General features: G+C 38.2%; 1 long non-coding RNA gene across 1 annotated transcript; it reads right to left on the bottom strand.

Moving 5' to 3' along the window:
- Positions 1-16,110: 16,110 nt before the first annotated feature.
- Positions 16,111-17,779, bottom strand: LOC139660792 (uncharacterized). Its single transcript, XR_011696571.1, has 3 exons — positions 17,653-17,779; positions 16,471-16,678; positions 16,111-16,323 (listed from the first exon to the last, which is right to left on the bottom strand). It is a non-coding gene; the product is annotated as an uncharacterized lncRNA (long non-coding RNA).
- Between the last annotated feature and the right edge of the window lie 1,002 nt (positions 17,780-18,781).

Raw genomic sequence — 18,781 nt, 5'->3', positions numbered from 1 at the left:
TGTTTACTAATTATTAGTAATGCTATAATTTATGTTATTTTATCATTAGTTTGTGTAATATAAAATAATTAGTTTATAAATTATATATTGTATCATAGCTGATAAGAGACGATAACAATTACATTCTGATTACGTTAGTAAACTATTAACAGTTTATTGTTGCACACATTATAACATTTTATATACTATATGAAGTATTTGTTTGTTACCAAATGATTTGTAAACCTTTAAGAAATCGTTTGTAACACATCTATAAACATTACATAGATAGATGGACCAGATAATTGTAACACTTTGTTAATGGTTAATAATTGGTTTGTAAACCGTCTATAAACATTATTTGGATGGCTATTATAAACTTGCAACTGATGATTATAATACCTTGTTAAATGGTTAATAAATACTTTGTAAAGCATCTATAAACATTATTTAGATAGATAGTTAATACTTCGTCAATGGTTAATAACTGGTTTGTATACCATCTATAAACATTATTTGGATGACTATTATAAAGTTGCAACTAATGCTTATAATAATTAGTTAATGATTAATAAGTGGTTTATAAAGCATCAAGTAACATTAATTTGGCCCCATTAAATTTTTTATTGGTGATCTATAAAAGAGTGATTATTTGTGCACCGATTGAACACATTTATGAACAGAAAGTCGATGTTAACATGCAATACTTAAAAAAAAAAAAAAAAAAAAAAGTCAACACAACAGATCAGTAATAAAACCTTTATTACAAAACGACAATAACATAATTTCAAAGAACATTATTTTACAAAGAGGTGCACCAAGTACAAGTACCAGCATTGGGTATCGGCCCGCTACCAGGCAAAAATTAGGGCTGTCCTGATTACCAATTTTTGGGCTTTGAAGCTTCAACAGTAATTATCAGCAAATAATCAGTGCTTCATTATTACATATTAGTTAAATTAGAACATAAAATGGGAGGTTGGTATTTGGTTCGATTAAAACTTTTACTGTGTAAAAAAAAAAAAATCCCCCCAAAAATTTTATACAGAATAAAGTAACTGTTAAACATTTTCAATATCAAGTAAAGTGCTATCAGAAGTACTCATGCTTGTACTTGAAAAAGTGGTATTGGTGCACCTCCAATTTTACTGTGTGGTTAGTCTTAACTGTACGAATGTATGAACAATAAATGACCGTGCGTGAACAATATTGAAATATGACCGTTAACAGTAGCCTATAATCGGAGAAAATATCACAATACTATTCTGTATTGATAACGTACAGTGGCTGATCCCACCCCTAATGGTCATATAGCTCACCCATATACATTGCACAGTCCTTTTTGCATCACATTACAACTTCAACATCCAGCCGGCTGCCCAGCCAATTACTTCTGCTCCCTCTTGTTGTATGGTATGAGCTTACCGACCGCTTTATTTTTAGCTATATTGGCCCTGACTTGTGCATCATTTTGAATGATGTCTTCACATCTGCTGAGAAAGTCAGCCATCTTATCTTTCTTATGGTATCCTGCCAGTAGTTCTTTGAACTTATCTGGGGAAGCTATGGCAAGCTCCGGGATCGCCGCTTTAGACCTCACCGTCAGCTCTGTCACACCAGCGTGTGCACATGCTTCCCCAAATTTCATTCCACTGTTGTATGCCCTCAACACCCTCTTGTATCTGGTGATGATCTCTATGGGACTACAGGCTGCAACAGTAAGAGAACAGTTAATAAATAAAGATGAACTGGTCAATCATTTGACAACTAATCAAAAGTAGCACACGGCATAAATAGGGGTCTGGATGGATAGATAACACTCCGGGTAAGAGGAAAAATATGTTGTTGTTTTTTCTTTTGTATTTTTGGTGAACTTCCCCTTTAAATGATTGATTATGCTAGATGAGTACAACTACTTTGGTTATGAAATGGTTTGCATTTCAAGCTAACATTTATACCCCTAAGCACAAATGTTTCAGATTTCTAATCTAACATCAATTGAAACATTTTTAAATAGGAACTCTTCCCCGTGATTCACCTCTTCTGCCAAGCGATGTCCTCCCTTTTGCCACCTTCTTCTTCTTCTTTTTGTCCTTTTTGACATGTCTCTTTTTTTTGTCCTTCTCGAGATGCTTCTTTTTGTGCCGTTTTCTTTTCTTCCCATCCTCTGAAGAAGATGAAGAGGAGGAGGCAGATGAAAAGGAGGAGGTGGTGGAAGAGGTGGATGCAGATGACAATGCACTTTGTTCAGACTCCGTCACTAGAGCACTGGCCTGGGCTAAAAAGAAGAGAAAATAATAATAATAATAATAATGATAATAGCATTAATAATAACAGCAAACAGTGTGCCCACACTTTCTAAGACATTAAATTAGGGCTGCTCGAGTACGGTTGGGTATTGTTTGGATTTTATTGATTCCGGTTCTGCTTATCGAATCTGGTTGTTATTGAATCTCCGATAAGATTCTAATATTTTTGGTGGGGGAGAAAATTTTATATCAAGAACCAAAACTACTTTTAACTCTTAGCATTTTACTGAACTAATGCTTGACTGTAGAGGCTCATGCACACCTTCAGTTTCTTGCAGACAGGTGCATAGGAGGAAATGTCCATAGGCAAGAGAAGAGAGAATTCCCGCACACTGTCCTTTTACTTGCAATAAACTTTATACAACGCTTGATGACGTTTGAGATGTCATGCTTTGTATCATTAAAGTGCATAGCAACAGGATAATCACGGTCATTTCTGTGTATTGCACTCTTGTGTTTTTATAGTTACAGTTGTAGTGTGAACACAGACATTCTATTTACTTATAACGATTTAAATCTTTTTATAGTTATATTTATAGTTATCATTCTAGATGTGAATGGGCCTTAAAAGTTGTCAGTTCTCGTGTCTCACAGTAAACGGCATCGTTCCTTGGACTAAAATCCTTCAGTTGTTGGCCAAAAGTTGTCAAGTCTCAGGTCTCCTACCAAACGGCATCAGACCAAACGGCACTATTGCACCGGCCCGTGAACTCTCCATCCTGCCTGTGTCTCTGTCTGTCCCGACCCCGATTGTAGCAATGCTACACCCGTAGCATGGAAGCCGCTAGCTGCTCTGTGGCATTATGCTACCATTACTTATCGCCAAACAGGCGCTAGTCAATTTAAAGACTTGAAAATAACTTTATATACGGTATTAGAATCACTCGATCCATTCCATGTCGACTTGGGATCAGTTAGGAGACTAACGTTAGCAGCTAATGCTAGCACTAGCGTTAGCAGCTAACGCTAGCTAGAGTTAAAGATAGTTAAATACGTGCCAACAGGTTAGCTAACTTCTGAGATTGGTCTTTACAGTCTGCATTAACGCTGTCGCTGGAAATATACATATCAGTGGATTCATCCATCAGGCAACCAAATTTGGACTTCTTGTTTGCGGGGCGATACCCTTCATTGTCATCGCTGGTACCACTAACGTTAGCGTCCTCCAAGTTCTGATGTCCACCACCACCAACATCATCATCCATGATGGTAACGTCAGGTGCTACTGTTAGCTACGTTTTTTTCTTCGACGATGGCGTTGGCTGCGTTTTTTCTTCAATGATGGCGTTGGTGTTGCTAATTTGTTGTCATGTTTTAAGACTTTGCCTGATCTGGTAAAAGGTCTTTCGTTACCCGGCATGGTGGAGTTAGAAAATATCAGTATTGCTAACGCTCCCAGTTGCATGCACCTACAGTGGTTGTGATTGGCTGGTTGACTTCATTAGCCATCAAGATGCTGTGACGTGTGTCATTTTTTCCCATTATTTTAATAATTTTCAAATGATTGTAAGTTGATAACTGGCGAAGTATTATAGTTTAATGCACTTTTCTTGAATAAAGAATAATAATTAAAAAAATTAGATTGGGCAGCGCTTATATCAGTGTGGGCACACTTTTGGCGCAAACAGGAAGTCTGAATTTATTCATCGTACTTAGCCCATTTGATGGAAAATGCCTGGTTTAGCAAGTGAACTGAGGGAGTTAATTGAAGGTAAACGATCTAAAAGAAAACACCACAAGAAGCTAATAAAATGGCTACAGAAAAGAAAACTTCTCAAAAAGAAGATGGAATGCGACGTTTGCCACCACAAAATGAAGATGAAGGACAGCAGTCGTGGAGACCTCTATGAATGGTAGGTAGTCGATTTCTCTCGGGCATCTATGATATGGCCTAAAAGGACAGACATAATTGGGTAGTTTACTTAATCTGCGCCACATTACTGATCACATTCTCAAAAATTGGTAACGTAATCCATCACAGTAGCCAAATGGTTCTGTTTTTATTTATTTATTTTTTACTTCAGACAGGTTGTTTATGTGATTTAGTACAGCATTTCTTAATGTAGGCTAGGTGTGGAGATAAGTGGGAAGAGAGTGAAACCTCATTAAAGTAATAATTATACATTCTGTCATTGGGCAAACATAATAATTATGAAAGCATTCTTCATTTTGCTTGGTACCCCCTGTAACCCTCTGAAGGACCCTGGGGGTCCCAGACCCCGCTTTAGGAAGCACTGACTTAGCCTATATTCAGGTTCAGAAACTTTTAATCCAAATATGTAAGCTACATTTAGGCCTATTAGAATCAGGCCTAGCCTACTTGTTGCTTGCCATTTGTGCGATCTCACAATCGAAACCCAATTCTTCTCTTCAAACATGCCTCTGAGCAATCAAATTGTCTCCTATTTTTCTTTTTTAAAGTAGCCTTATCTGTAATAGTATTACTTTGTTGTTCTATCTATCTATCTACATGTTTTTTCTTTATCCTTCGAAAATGCTCATTTTTAGATTGGTATCGCATTGAAACAAATATTTTTGGAAAGGTCTTAAACGGAGATCATAACAATTATGGTTTATCTTTGAATTTCATTGGATCACAAGTTGTGTTGTCCATAGGGTATGTCAACGGAGGGCCAACCACAGAGGCATTGTCAGCAAGTCAATCTTCAGCCGATCCAACCCAGCAAGCAATAGACGTAATTTCAACGTCTCGGCTAGATATAGCCCCGATTTAGTCCGGCTATGTGTAACCCACTTCTAGCCAAAATGATCTTGAAATTGGTTAGATTTAGTTTTTGCCAACGCAGCTTGCGAGCTGTATGATATTCCATCATGTAAGCAAAGTCAACAGTGATTACAAGGTGTTTAGTTTCATTTCTTTGACATTGTCTATGCGTAGCCACGATTGCTAGCTCCCAATTGGACTGGCTATTTGTAGCCCACTTCTAGCCAAAACTGTTTCATTTTTGTAGTTTTTGCCTACGCAGCTTGTGAGATAGATAATATCCCATCATGTTTGCAATGTCAATAATAAATAGAATTGAATTGAATTGGACCGGCTACTGTATAGCCTGCTTAAGCCCATCCGGCGAAGTTAGCATTAACCTTTGAATTAGCATTATTTTTTGTTGTCACACATTCATATACACCATTCTCCATATTTGACTTTCTTTCATTTTATAAGTAAATACAAACTGCAATTACGATTCTCAACCGCTAGAGGGCAGCTGTACTGCTTGAGAGACATGACGACTGGCAACGCGAGACTCGACAGTCTGTGGCATAATGCTCCGCCCGGTTGAAGAAGCAGTCAGAGGCAGAGCAGAACTGAGCAGTTCACGCCACGTTTACGGCTTATTTGGTTTATCTTGCAAGTCGCTGTGTTTTTGTCTTGTCATGTGTTATGATGTATCTACATTATTTGTTATCATGTGCAGGAACCGTGCCATTTTAGCGGTTAGCAGTGTAGAGTAAGCCATAGTGTGGTTAGCTTAACATGCTACCTAGACAGCACATGTGCTGGCACAATATTCATGCACATTTCACAGCAGCAGACGATGTGTATTCAAGTTGCATCTGTTTCTGTATTTCCTAAAACTAGTGCAGTGCCCGTTCAAAACGTGCCTGTTAGCGTTAGCATTCGCCTTAGCGGTTAGCCGCGCCTAGCAGTTGTGTTGTTGTTTAAAATGTTCCATGATTGTAGTTTTTGTAATAAATTCTTTATATATTTATCATGTTTTAATATGTTAAGTTGTTTAAAAAGTTCCTGTATGTAATTTTTGCAATAAATTATTTATCTTGTTTGTTGTTGTTTGTTGGATGGATTGACATTTATTATCAGAACATGTTATATTTGAGTAAAAAGAATCCTTTAGCCATTATTTTGTTGTCTTATAGACTTATATGTGTAGTTGTTCAATAGCCGTCTAATTGATGGCTATATACTTGGGCTATGGTTGGACGTCTACTAAACTTTAACTGACAGCCCAAATTTAGCCGTGTTTTAGCCTAGACGTCAGGTCTACGTATAGACGCCTATTAGACGTCTTTTAAATGCAAAATTGCTTGCTGGGAAGATGTCCCTTTTCAACTGGATGCGATTCTGGTACAGGTATGGAAATAATACTAAAATATTTACTGAATATTTAAAGAATTACATATAATACACCTGCATGAATAGGAAGAATCACAGTGCCTGTGATTTAGATTTCTTAATACACCAAAACCAGAGGTGGGCTACAGTATTAGTCTACTGGAAACCCCTATACGGCCTGTATGAAACCCAGCAATGTTGTTTCCTATGAACTTTTATGATTAAAATGTCATCTATAGGCTTAGCAGATGAGATTAAGTTTGGTTGCTAAGAGTTGCATGTTGGGCAATTTGAGTAATTAGCATAATGAGCTAATTAATCGCCAAACTGGAAATGGCTATAATTTTGCTTCTAGTTAACTTAGAAAGGTGAGGTAAGAGTCTAAGTCCATGTTTGTGATGTCCAGAAATTCATCTATTACCATGGTGCAGTCATGCAACCTTTCCTCATTAGCATATTTTGCATAAATTATGTAGAAATTAGGTCAAAATCAGGAAATGGCTATATTTTTTGCTTTTAGTCATCTTAGAAAGATGATTTTAGAGTGTAAGACTATGTTTTGATGTCCAGAAATTCATCTCTTGCCATAACTAAATCATGAAACCTTTCTTCATTAGCATAATTTGCATAAGTTATATAATAATTAGGCCTAACCAGGAAATAGCTATATTTCTGCTTTTAGTCAATTTAGAAAGGTGATGTTAGAGTCTAAGTCTATGTTTGGATGTCCAGAAATTATTATTATATATAGAAATTCCATATCAATATGCCCCGGCTCTGATGGTCGTCAGTGCTGGCCTTAGTCCCATCCCTGATGCTGCTCCCACCTGGATGTTTCTCTCTCCGTGTGTTCGTTGTCTTTGTGTGCATCTTCCTCTCTCCCCTTTTCAGACTCCGGTGCAGTGCAGTGGTCGTCGGTGCCGGCCTCGGTGCTATCCCTGATGCTGCTCCCCACCTATCATGTCTCTGACCCTGTGTGTTCTGTGTGCAGCTGTTTTCTCCCCTTCCTCTGTACGTGTGTGTGTGTCTGGGTGTGTTGTGTGTGTGTACGCGGCTTCCTCTCTCTCCTCTGATTCCAGTGCAGTGTTCTACCTGCCAGTGACGGGTGGCTGCCCTGGCTCTTCGTCGTCAGTGCTGCCTTGCTCTTCCCTGCCGCTGTTCCCACCTGGACGCTGAATTACGACTGCTGCCCTTGTTTCACTGAATTTTTAGCGCTCAGCCCCCTCTCATCGCCGCATGCTGCTTCTCTTTCTTTTTGTCATTATTGTTGCCCATGACTCTGTCAATGTTTTGCCCGGCACCTATTGCACGCTATGGGGGGGGATCCCTATTTGCCTCAGCCCACCCAAGGTTTCTTCCAAATTTTCCCACTAAGGTTTCTCTTGGGAGTTTTTCCTTGTGTGCATTAGGGTCTAAGGCTGGGGGTGCCGGGTAGGTTAGGCTGTAGAATAGGTAGATCTTTTGTCTTGCTAAAATCTACTCTTGCCTACCTTGTGTTTTTCGCTATGCTTGTCCTATATAATTTTGTTCACCATTGTGTTTAGTTAGATCTAGCTAGACACATTCTCTGTAAAGTCCTCTGAGACATGCTTGTGATAAAGGGCTATATAAATAAATAAATAAATTAATTAATAAATTAAACTATAGTTTAATTTTACTGATGCAATATTCTAAAGGCTAGTGAAATCCCCTTGACAATCACAGTGAAGTGCTGCACCCAAGGAGATAATGGCACTGTCCATATGCATTGAATAAATTGAACCTAGCTTCTGGGTACCATTAATGTAAGCTATAGCACATACGGTAACTGCTATAAATTGCATTTCCAAGACCCAGAAGTTGTCTTCAGTTAATTCAAAGTGCAAAGGTAGTGGCTAATGGCGAAGCACATGTTAGTTGTTTTTTTAGGCAGTGGTTGGACAATACATCTTTACTCACATTGAAAACCTATAGCACACCCAAGTGTCACATTCTCTAGTTGTCATATTTAGTTTATTTTATTTTAGTTTATTGAGGAAAGAATAAAAAAAAAAAGATAAAAAATATGAAAATATGAACATGTCTTTTCTGCTGAGGATAACGCATTATAGTATTAAAAATACTTATTTCCAATAGGGCTGCCCCCTGAAAGTCGACGAGTCCAATCATCTGTCAGAGTGACGTCAGTCGACTGAGATTCTTCAAGGGTTTTTTTTTGTCAGTTTGTATGCATTACAATAACAGGATAAAACAGATAGAAGCTTACAAAATTTCACAGGGATAACATTTCAATGAGGAATTATAAAGAAGGGGAATCATAAATATATTTTTATATTTTAGCAGGGCTATCCTGTGACAACATGCGCTGGTGGTTAATTGATGACAGAAGCTGAAACCTGAGGTGGAGGGGTTGGTAAACTAGGCTAGCTATAACCATGTCTCAGAAGAAGTCTAAAGTATGGCGGCATTTCAAACTTTTGAAGGACAACCCTAAAAAAGTTAAATGCAAACTCTGTATGCAAGAATTCGCTTATCATTCAACAACATCGAACATGGCAAACCACTTGAAACGGGTAAGTTGCATAGGTAGGCGGCCATTCTGCAATTATCTGGGTAGATTTACTATACATATTTTTCTCAAAGGCCGGCTTCATCGTTAACAAGACCCGAAGTTCACTTCTCCCAAGTAATGTGGACAAACTAGTTTTCCTCTCCCACAACATGTCAAGGCTGAATAAGAACACTGCATAACATGGGACAGTAAGACCACTCATCTGCCTTGTGATGTATAGCCAATCATTCATTTTAGACCTATTACCTATTTGTTGTGCAGGAAAAAGAGACCGAAGACAAACGCTTGCTTTTTCATCTTAAAGATTTCAAATCTTAAATTGCAAGTGTTTCATTTGTTTATTTATTCGTTTACACTTAAGATTTATTTATTTTATGTTTAAAGAGAAATACAGTAGCCTAATAAGCCTATCCTGTTGAAGACGAGAAGTTATTATTTCAAAACAGACAATACCGTGAATTTATTTAAAATTTTCAGGCTTACTGTTTTTATTTTCATCTAAAAATAATTCCAATCTTAAATAATTTCATTTGTTAATTTATTCTTGTTTAGATTTATTTATTAGTTTTTATGTTTAAAGAGAAATAAAGAGGTAGGCTTATCCCGTTGAAGAAGAGATGTCAGTTATTTCATAGCGGGCAATGCCGTGAATTTATTTTAAACTGTTTCATTTGTTTATTCATTTACACGTTGTTTAATGTTTAAAGTGGAATAATAAAAAAAAAGGCTATAAGAGCTTGATTTAAACAGAAATACATGTGCACTGCCTGTCTCATTATTCCGACAAATCCATATGGTAGCCTGACATATGTCGGCAATTCAAATCATATACAACTGTCTTTTATTGATTTTTAAATGCTAAAAAATATGTTCCCATGATTCTGTTGCATTTGACTATGTTAATGTGGTCGAAATCATCACTGAAAATTATGCCAATGGATTTTCTGATTCCCAGATTGCTAGATATGAAAAAAAAGAAAGAAAAAGGAACGAATAGTCGAATCTTCACATTGAACAGCCAAATCCGATTCGACTGACAAAATTCTGAGTCAGGTACAGCCCTAATTTCCAATGCGGTCCCCAATGTCGCACACCACATACAGATGCCAGTAAGGCAGTTTGTTTACGGTGGGGACTTCCTGCCCTCTAGTGGTCAGAAAATAATTATTGCAGCTTTAAACACCATTTGTGCGCGCGTGCGCATGCTTTCTTCTGGCCCTTCCTCAGCCCAGTTTTTGTAGTCAGTAAATTGTTAACTTGATAAAATAGCCTAAATAAAGGTATTCAAAATGTTCTTCAATCCAACAAATTATCACTTTTATACAAATATCCATGAAAACAAAAATATATTAATAAATAATAGTAAATGACCTAAATAAAATAGAGCCAACTTTTAACCTACATCATGATTTGTAGTTTTTAGCTTCCATTCCAGTCACACTTGTATAGAACTCTTTGGCATACACCTACAGTATTTGTGCAGCAACACCCTCCCTAACCTCATCTCCTGAACAGTGGACTCTCTCTCTCTCTCTACTTCACAGATGTACCTCTCTCAGACCTGACAAATTGACAGCATCTCGTTCATGATTAGAATCATGGTCAACCATTTATGGTGATCTGATGTTAGTTAGGCCATTACATTGTTTCCTACGAAATAGTAGCAATCAGTGTTAGTATTTTCTCCCATTCACCTGTTGCTTTCCCTGCTATAATTCCCAGGTGTAATTGCGGAAGTATTGTCTGCATAAGGCCACAACATTTTCACCATTAATGTTATGTATTTTCAGGTTTGCACAAGGCCTACGATTAAGACAAATCGACATGATGACAGATGACATTGCTGCGAGCACAACTACACTGTCAAAGATGGCCAAAAAGCTGCGAGATGTCTGTGTTGAGGCAATGGAGAGAAGGAAAAGAAGAAAAGGACAGGCTGGGAGGGCGGTTGTGGTTATTGATGAAAGCCACTTCAGACACAAAAGAAAGGTAAGTGCACACACCATACAGCTAAAATTTCTGTGGGAATTCCCGCCACAAACCCAGTGCCATTCAGCTCCATTGTATTGGAGTGACGGCAGACATCTCTATGGCAAACCTCGGCAAATCACGGCAAATCACACCAAAACTATCTGGGTGGATAGATAGCACTCTGGGTAAGAGGAAAAATATGTTTGTTTTTTTATTATTATTTTGGGTGAACCAGATGAACAGTCTACAGTAGGAGGAGTAGGGGAAATGTGATTTTAAAAACATTTGAAATGATGGAAAATCCAAAATGGCGGACTTGATAGGTCATTATGACAAATTTATTGTCCATGAGGAGCTGTATCTTTGGGTTTCGTCACTGTATGACTAACAGGTAAGGAGATGCGTTCATTGCCACCAAAAATAAAAAGTTCTTCCTCAAGGGGTCATGAATGTTCACAGCAAATTTGAAAAGATTGTAATGAAAACTATTCCAGTTATCGCACTAACAGGAAGGATAACTTTTATAACTCATTAAAGTAAATTAAATTGGTTTAATTTTATGTTTTAATGGTCAAATGATTACCATATATTAGTCATACATCATCATGTGAATAATTACCATCTCTAATATGTGTTCTATTTGAATATTTTGACAGTACGGACGTGGAAGAATGGGAAAAAGTGGGTGTTTGGGATGCTGGGCGTAAAGCACAGAGAACAGAAGACAGTGCCTGTTCTCTACTTGGTGGAAAGACGGACCAGACGAGAGCTGATCCCACTGATTCTGCACCACGTTCGGACGGGATCCACAACATTGAGCGATGAGTGGCGGGCCTACCGTCAGGCTCTGCCTGCATTTGGCTACAGGCATTACAGTCAACCACAGTGTGGCATATGTCAATGCTGAAACGGCCTGCCACACTCAACACATTGAGAGGGCCTGGAGGAGCTACAAGGAGACCATCGGGAGACTCAGGGGGAATCGCACCGTGGACCTGCTAAGAGATCACCTGATTGTGATCGAGTGGAATGAATTGCTGGGTAAAAAACACCATAATGGTTCATTAGGACGCCTGCTCCATGATATTGCTAAGCAATACAAATAGATAGAAATAAATGATGCAAAGAAGGCAACACATTGACATTCTGGAGCTTGTGATGTTGTTTATTGCTTTTTTGTTTATTGTTGTTGGGGCTTTATCTTCTAGCTAAGAGATGGAAACATAGAGCACTGCCAATAAAGTGAACTGTGCCTCTAAAGTACCCCTACCCCCGCATTTTGAATATTGTATCATTCATTTATTTTAAAATAAAGTTGTCATTGCTGAGTTGTATTAACTTTTTTTTGTAATCCCATCGTTATCTGTGGTGCAGTGTTGCATGTTAACATTGAATTTCTGTTCATAAATGTGTTCAATATGATGATCAGACACAATTCTATTATCGGTGCACAAATAATCACTCTTTTATAGATCACCAATAAAAAATGTAATGGGGCCAAATTAATGTTACTTGATGCTTTATAAACCACTTATTAATCATTAACTAATTATTATAAGCATTAGTTGCAACTTTATAATAGCCATCCAAATAATGTTTATAGATGGTATACAAACCAGTTATTAATCACTGACAAAGTATTAACTATCTAAATAATGTTTATAGATGCTTTACAAAGTATTTATTAACCATTTAACAAGGTATCAGTTGCAACTTTATAATACTTTATAAATTATTAACTTAACTTTAAAGGCAGCACAGATTGCTGCCTTTAAAGTTAAGTTAATAATTTAAATAAGTTATTAGTTAAATAAGTTAAAAAGTGAGCGCTCTGTTCTCTGTCGGTTCTCGGAAACAGCATCAGAGTGAGCGCTCTGTTCTCTGTTGGTTTTCGGAAACAGCGACAGAGTGTGCGCTCTTTCCGTCTCTGGGCTGCTCTCCTCTTCGGTCTCCTCCGTCAGCTTAGCCTGCTTCAGTTGAGCACAGAGAAAGCAAGATGGACAATGTTGGATAGATGTTGTTGCTGAATGTATTTCTGATATGCTTCTGCCTTGGAGACTATTTGTCTGTAAGTATTATGTGTAAATAATTATCAAACACTTGCATTTTTTAAGGAATGTCATGTTAGAAACTTTTCTATTGTTTTGCTAAAACATGTGCTCTGTTAGGTAGCAGTTAGCAGTAGCTAGCTTGGTTCACTAATTGACTGTGACTTGTAGCCTAGCTGTTGTGGTAGTTGAGCTGTGTTTTTTATACAATACAATGCTGCTTTATACTTTGGTAGGAATTGTGCATTTATGTAGTTATGTGTATAATACTTACCGTCTATTTGGATATGTTAATGTCCGTATACTGATTTATGTTCTTATCTCTGTAATGTTTCAGTTTTACAAACAAAATCAAAAGACCAGAAACAAAACTTGAGTAAAATACAAGAAAAGTCAAGCCTTGTGTGTTTATTGGAGGACTTTTGAATGTTAACTGGCTGTCTAGCTTTGCACAAGAGTACGCGCTGCAAGGGCAGCATCCAAATAATGTTTATAGACGGTTTACAAACCAATTATTAACCATTAACAAAGTGTTACAAATATCTGGTCCATCTATCTATGCAATGTTTATAGGCTAGATGTTTTACAAACAATTTCTTAAAGGTTTACAAATCATTTGGTAGGATCATTAACAAATACTTCATATAGTATATAATGTTATGTGTGCAACAATAAACTGTTAATAAATAGTTTACTAATGTAATAAGAATGTAATTGTTATCGTCTCTTATCAGCTATGATACAATATATAATTTATAAACTAATTATTTTATATTACACAAACTAATGATAAAATAACATAAATTATAGCATTACTAATAATTAGTAAACATTATTCATTATCATTTCATTGTTTGTTAACAGTAAAATAACTATTAACTAACGTTTAATTAACTATCAATTTACCATTTATTAATGATGGTTATTATAAAGTGTTACCGGTTTTCATTCCAACCAAAAATTACACCAGCTGATTTCACTGATTAGTTCCTCCTCTCTGAATGGTGAATCATTGAAATCACCTGGTGTGGTGTTTGGTTGGAATGAAAAGGTGTATTCTTGGTCCCGGATCTACTGTAACTGTCCTATATCACATTCAGGGATATACAATCTTACTAAGCAAAATAAGATATGAGGAGCCTATAAAAAACAGCATCAAGCAAAGATCAGGCCAGATGTTTGTGTGGTCAGGATAGTGATTCCAGCTATTTGTATGAACAAAGTTTTCTGTCGTCATTACCTAAAATATTGATCTTTATATATTTACTGTATATATAGCTTTATGTGAGTCAATTAAATCCATCTTTCCACAGTGGCTTCACTGTCACTGCCTGATAATAAGACTTAAAAGTTTCTTGAGAAATGTGACATAACACACACATACACAAGCTCAAACACACACACAGACATATGTACACATGCATGCACACACACACACATACAGACAACACTATAAGTGTGTGCATACATACACACTCTGTGTTGGTGTAAGCAGACTAGTCCTGGCCTCAGTGGCAGTGGGCTTTAGATAAGAATGGCAGTAATCTCATCTGCTCTTATCGTGCTGGTACAATAACATGGCCCTAATCCTACACTGGGGCAAATACATTCTTAAAAACCTATATTTATACTACAACAAATCTGTGCACAATTGTGCTCTCTTAACACATCCTGTCTGTCCCATAAACACCTGCAGGTTCATGTCCTTGCTATGACAAGAACATTTGGAAAACGTATTGTCACTGTGTTATCCACAGCCTGTGGTTATCACCATCGGCTCGGCAGTGAAATTATCTGATATTTCATCGTCAACTTGTTCCTGCCATCTTTGCAGATATGTGTTTTATTCCATCCAGGCTGAGTGAAATTTAGTTGAATTGAGAACATTTTGACATCAAGAGAATGGCCCTCCATATTCTGACTGCACTAACAGTTTGAGGCTCTGCCCTGCAGGTAAACTACCCCGGCTCTCTCTTGAGTCTATGTGTGTGTGCATGTGTGTGTGATGCTGAAGGGATGCCTGGCAGCAAGTTAAGTGCTTAGAGTTGAGCTTGTCTGCATTTAAAAGTTGACCTGCTGCCTGGTCAATTATAGATTCTGAGTTGAAAACAACTCTCCCCTACTCTCTCTCTCTTCCCCCCCACTCCACTCTCTCTTTCCTCCCTCTTTCCTTTCTGATGTGTGTTTCAAAGTGCGTCACAGATCCGGCTGTTTATTCCCAGCCTTCCTCCCGGCGTCTCTCCTCCTGAGCATCACTTTCATTTGCCACGGTGGCTCTGATGGCCTGTCATCTCTCCCACACATGCCCTGACATACATGTGCACAGTAATACACACGCACAGGGCAATAGAGAATACCTACAAAGGGATGCACAAGTGCATTTGCATACATGTACTCACCTTTCACGTATATTTCTGTACTGAACAGTACACTCACATACAGACTAGGAGAGAGAGAGAGTGAGAGAGAGTGAGAGAGAGCGAGAGAGAGAAACTGCACACACAATAAAATATGCTCCCATATGCAGCTGTACCTATCCATGGCAGTAAAACAGTGTTTGCTTTTTGCTTGTTCTTTGGAGCGGTGTGCCCTGGGCACAGCTGAATGCATTAATTACATATGCACCGCTATAGATCCACTGTCTAACCCTGCTGATTGCCTTCTCCCATGCCATGTCAAACTTAATTGCAATTGTTAACCTTTAAGTTGTTCTCATAAATGAAATTGACACTCTGTCAGGTTCGATTAACTTGTGTAATGGAATGGATTGTGTAATTTCCTTTATACCTTTGCACACCTTTCACATTTCACATGGCCAGCATGCTACTACTGTGTATAGAGAATCCATTCCATAATTAATAATTTGGATTTTTTTCAGGTTTTGCTGAGCAGTAAAGCTGAGACAGCACAGTGTAAAGGTCTTCATCTTAAACATGTGTCAAATATTCATTATCCTTTTACCTTAATGGCCTTATGACCAGGAATCAATAATGTCTGAATATAGCACTGCTGATCAAGTAATGCTGCATTGCGTAATGCTGTCCAGGGTGCAGAAGTTTTAATGATTCAATCATTTATGAAAAAAATGTTACACAACATACAGTATGTAATACATTATTTTTTTATTTCAGTATAGATTCACGCACTTGTGCAGACCGCCATAGTTGATGATGCTATACATTACATCATTCAACATTTATTACATGATGACACGTGATTTCTTGAATTAATGGAGAAGAGCCACAGAACAGTATATACTGTGGAAGAAGTGCAGTTTTGGCAGGTACCGCTGCTCTCACACCAGTCGATATGGAAAGCTGGATTGATGGAATTCCATGTTGGGCACTCTTTCACAGATCCTCGCTCTCGGCACTTTATAAATAATGTAAAGAATTATGCACCAACACTGTTCGATATGCAGATCAATTTCTGTATAACTTGGAGGCAAATCATTTCAATCAAGGGATGAAAAACAAGAAAGTAGCGCTGTTACACTCATCATTTGTCACAAAAATTTACCTTGCTCTCTCTCTCTTTCTTTCTTTCATTCTCTCTCTGACTGACTCTCTCTTTCTCTGTCTCTCTCTGACATGTAGCATGGCCTCAGACAGACAGTGGGGAATGGTGAAGGATGATGTAGGAATGAAAAGGCTCAGTGTAGAAATGCAGAGGATCCCCTCGGGGTACTGAAGACTGATATAGACAGCCGTGTTTCTCCTGGCCAGACCTGTCAGAATAGTGGGACACCGTAACATGATGCACAGTACATGACAAAGAGACAGCAGGGCTACTGGTGGCATGAAATATGGGTCTAGATGGCACGCCAAAAGTTACTGCTGCAATTCCATATGGATGAACAATTGATATTTGATGTATGATGTTTGATGAAGGTCCTGATGAACAAAACGTCATATTTTTAATGACACAACAAATGAGCTGGAGATGGAGAGTGTCGTCCTTTAAGACTTATCCTTCAACGGGGAATACCGGTGTCATTTAGAGTTATAGCCCATTTACTTCTGTCTACATCTAGTTTACATTTCCCCCAACCAGTTTGCAATGCATGTCATATTTAATTAGATTTTTTAACATTCACTCATTTTTTTGTCATTTTTAGAACATAAACTTTATGGTGTCAATCCAAGCTTGAAATTAACTGCCGTCCCGGCTAACAAAGACACCCTAAATAAAAAGACATTGATGTGACAACAAAGTTTGTAAGCGGACATGTTTTGAGGGATTATTTCTTGGTGCAGACTTCCATTTCTTGCTGTGGGTGTCAGGTGATTGACAGTAAGCAGAGCGTAATGTAATGCGCACACTGATATGAAAACACTCAACTAGGGCACAATGAACTAATGATAAAACCGAAACTCTGACAAAACCAAATTAAGGCTTCGTGTTTACTGTTATGGATTATCTCGCTCAGGCAATTTTCAAGTCTGTGGAAGTTTTTTTTTCATACTGTGAAAAATGAATGGCAGAAAATGGCTTCTTCTGAAGGTAGGATATGAGCCCTGATATCTCCAACTACTGTGAGCAGACAAACCAGGAATAATGTAAAGCCGAGGGGCAGCCTGGACAAGCTGGGCAGTCTTTTCTCTCTGTTGCAGCTGATAAAAACTGTCTTCCAATGCACAAATATACTAATACACATAATCCTAGCCATTTTGAATATGATACAAGAAATAAAACCTCTACCGTTAACAGTGCTGAATCTCTGTAAGGATGATGTGTTTATGGTGAGAGCCTCCCCAGGCCAGGACTTGATGGAGTTCGGCTTGTGTAATCGAGCGTACGGTGGACTGGGCCTGCAGCCTGTCTCACATCCGGACGGTGTCTTCTTTGGTGACACCGGAGAGGAGCGTGCTCAGTCAGCCGCGGCCTGAAAACAGGTGACACGTGCTAGTGGCTCGTCTAGTGCAGTGTTTGGACTCAAAACAGCAAGTGTTTGTCTGTGTGTTTACGTGTGTGTATGTGAGAGAGAGGGGGTTATACTGTAGACTCTGAACCTGTGATGTTGCTGAGACCTGCGAATACTGTAACAGGCACTCACCGACTGCTGAGGTATACAAGTGTGGGTGCACACAAACATAGCTAGTCCCAAAGTCCTAACTGGAGGGGCAGACAAACTGAGAAGAAGAAATAATATAAAATATATAATATAAATGAGATATACAAAAAAGGCAGAAATATTGAGGACACAATGTACAACCCAGAGTTAATTCAAATGAGATATCTGACCTAAGATGCACGCACACAGAGCGGGCCTATTAGTGAAAGTGCGAAAATCTACTGGTGATAAATAACCTTGGTGATATACATTGGATTAATGATTAGTCATTCTTTCTGTTATTGAAAACACATCTAAGAGAAGATTGATATTAATGAGCAGCCATGCGTTCTCCCATCCCTGTTAGCTCCTAATGCATATCACATGGACTATACTGCGGCATGCTTCCTGCACTAATGGCTTGTGGGGGCTCTTTTATCTCAGCCGTGGCCATGATCCAGATGATGTAACAGCTCAATTGATATATCATCACAAGAGAAAGCCAAACATTAAAAGCAAGAAACACCACGCAGAAAACAAACCTTAAATATTAATTCAGCGATGCCACTTACGTAAGCCTCAGCACCAGTGGGAAGAAGGCAGACACGTGCACATGAGGAGAGTAGGAGACATCTGATGTTACAAGGGCTGTTATATATTCCCTTCTCCCTTGAAATTTGTGACTCATAACGTTCAGTAGACAGACAGCACAGTGTCAGATCTCTCCCATTCACTCAATATCTTCTATCTCTCGCTGGTTTTCCTTCTCTGACACAG

The sequence above is a fragment of the Centroberyx affinis genome, unplaced genomic scaffold (genome assembly GCF_046629955.1).
Source record: "Centroberyx affinis isolate AG114_WGS23_722 - 3 ecotype Tasmania unplaced genomic scaffold, CSIRO-AGI_Caff_v1 ptg003390l_1, whole genome shotgun sequence".
Classification (NCBI taxonomy): domain Eukaryota; kingdom Metazoa; phylum Chordata; class Actinopteri; order Beryciformes; family Berycidae; genus Centroberyx; species Centroberyx affinis.
The sequence above is the reverse complement of the archived record's forward strand: the minus strand, read 5'-3'. Positions and strand labels throughout refer to the sequence as shown.